Here is a 2,953-nt window from a genome sequence, read left to right as displayed (position 1 = left end):
CCTCCCAGCCGACCGTCGTGTCGCCGAAGAAGTACGTGGTCCCCCGCGTCGCGACGGGTGTGACAGCTGCTGTCGCCCAGCCGAAGCAGAGGAAGCCGAGGGCGCCGCCGTCCAAGCCCCCGGGCATGTCCAACGTCGACTGGAGGGCAGAAGTTCGGCGTCGGGAGGCTGTCACCACCGACCGGTGGAACAGGGCTAACGCCAAGAAGACCCGGGACAGCGTGGCGCGGCTCGCGGCTGCGGCGGCGGTAGAGCAGGCGGAGCGCTCGGCCGAACAAGCCGAGGAGGCTCGCGTGGGGATGATGAATCCACCCGACGGCCACGCCCCGTACGTGCCCTAGAGCCAGCAAAGCGTCAGTTTTTCAGCCGGCTTCTCGTCGTCGCCACAACCCTGGGGCTGCACGCTGTCGCCAGGCTACGCCGACGGTGACGCGCACGGCGGGTTCAACCCTAACATCACCTTCCCCATGGTCACCCGGCCTAGCGGACGCCCTCACCCGCCTTCGCCAGCGTGCAGTACCCTCCGTACACCTACTCACCGCCGCCTACACATCCTCCCCGACGCCCCTTCTCCATCGTGGCGCCATGCCCTTCTCCCAAGCCTCCACGCCGCATCTCGGCGACACCGATGTGACCGAAGCCGACATGGACGACATCATCACGGTCGGCTCGGCCGCCACCGCCGCATCCCCCAGGTTCACTACCCAGGACGACACAATGGACCTCAACGGCGACATGGACGGCGAGCTCGACTACGGTGAGGAGGAGCCGAAGCCGGAGGAGGAGGAGGAGGAGGAGGAGCCGGCGCCTGCTCCGGCGAGGAAACGAAAGAAGAAGAAGAAGAAGAAGAAGAAGAAGAAGAAGAAGAAGAAGAAGAAGAAGAAGAAGAAGAAGAAGAAGAAGAAGAAGAAGAAGAAGAAGAAGAAGAAGAAGAAGGGGCGGCCAGGACCGGCGAGCCGCGCATCAAGTGAGCGTCCAAGGAGGACGAGTGCCCTGCCGAAGCATGGAAAGTCGTCTGCCTTGACCCGATCACCGGCATGAACTAGAGCATCGACACGTATTGGGACCGCATCAAGGCCGAGTTCGACGAGCGCAAGCTCGTCGACCCCTACTTCAAAGACGTGTACATGCAGCGTGGGCGAAGGCAATGGCGAACCATTGGAGGCTCATCCAATCGGCGTGCAACAAATGGCATGGAATCGTCGAGGAGATCGTGGCTCGCCCGAAGAGCGGCGCCTGCATCGAGGATCAGGTATGGCACACTGGCCTCTCCCTTTTCTTTTCGCCGGGTGCGCGCCGCTGACTGGTTGTTCCTCGACGCAGTTGGTGCGGATGTTCGCCAGGACAGCAGCGACCAAGATTTCAAGTACCTCCACGTCTTCAAGCGGATTGAGGAGTGCGAGAAGTGGGCGGATGTCTGGCGCACCCTCGCCAAGGCCAAGGAGACCTACAAGTCGGACGCGCCGACATCGGGCGCGGGCTACGGGCGCCCCGAAGGCAACAAAGGGGCCAAGAAGGGGAAACACGCCGACTCGGCAACCGCACGAGTGCAGGAGTCCATTGAGCACTGCCTCGCCGACGCACAGGCCCGGGCCACCCTACTTGAAGAGAAGACCGAGGCGCGATGGTCGGCGTTGATGACAAACAGTGCCGTCAAGCTCGACCTACTCCGGATCAACGTCGCCGCGAAGAAGAGGAACACCGACTTGGCTTTCTTGATGGGCGGGGCGGACATGCTCCAGAGCAACGACGAGTAGCTCAAGGCGTGGTACTTGGTGGAGCGTGGCCTCATCCTGAACCAGTTGTCGTCGACAGCGCCGCCAACTCCCACGCCCACGCCAACGACGCCGCCAAGCCCGAGGGATGATGCATCCACGACGCCCAGCAGCACAGAAGCCGCGTCGACGCCGCCCAGCACAGAAGCAGCTCCGACACAGCCAAGACCATGTACGCCGACTCTGCCGACGCAAGAGGACGACCCCGCCTTTTGATACGTTGCCCACGTGTACTTTCTTTTTTTGTACGCCGAACTTTTCATTCGATCGCCAAACTGTGGCAAGGTGATCGCCGAACTGGGCCGTAGATCGCCGGACTTGTGGCATTTTTTTGTTAGCGGGAATGACCAAGTTTGAATTTGTCGCGACTTGGGGGTGGCGCCTGGGGGCGTGGCTGGGAGCTAGATTGCCCCCAGGGGCCAATCTAGCGCCGGTTCGCCCTCAGGCGGCTCTTTTTCGGCACCCTGGGGGGGGGCAACGGCTGGAGATGCTCTTACATGCAACTTTAGAGCATCTCCACTCGCCCCCCAGCATGCCCCCTCCCCTCCCAAGCCTCTTTTTTATCGTCGGCTCAAAAAAATTGGCCTAGTCACGGCCCAGAAACCCAATTTTCGCCGGTTAGGGCCAAAATTGGCGCCAGCGGACCCAGGCCGAACTCGGCGCGCTGGGGGCACCCAGGGGCGCCGGGGAAACATTTTTGGCGCGAAAGCCTGGTGTGCCCGCCGAGTCAGCGACTAGGCAATGCCGAGAATCTTTGTCGTCCTCATCGCCTCGGTTTCCCGTGGGAATCAATGCGAAGGTTGCCGCCGGTCAGCCTTCCACTGATTCACGGGCGGCACAGTGAAGGCGCGCCACTGCCGCGCGTCCCGCCCCCTCTCGCCATGCGCCCACACTGCTGCCACCCGCTCGCCACTATAAAAGTCACCCTCCCTCGCGTGATGGCCGCACACTTGCTCATCGCAACCTCTCTCTCTTTAGCCGTTGATGCCCCTCTCTTCTTCGTCGTCGACGCCCACTCGTCGCGGATGGAGTATCCAACACCGTCCTTCCTGCGCCGAAGCGGCACCTCATGGTAGCCGAGGCGCATGGCGGGCACGTCATCTTCCTCCTCCGGCTCCCACTCCTCCGGTGCATGGACGTCGCTCGCCGCCGTGAAGGCCGAGCCCCAAGATATGCTG

The sequence above is a fragment of the Triticum dicoccoides genome, chromosome 2A (genome assembly GCF_002162155.2).
Source record: "Triticum dicoccoides isolate Atlit2015 ecotype Zavitan chromosome 2A, WEW_v2.0, whole genome shotgun sequence".
Classification (NCBI taxonomy): Eukaryota; Viridiplantae; Streptophyta; class Magnoliopsida; order Poales; family Poaceae; genus Triticum; species Triticum dicoccoides.
This window is presented reverse-complemented; position numbering follows the sequence as displayed.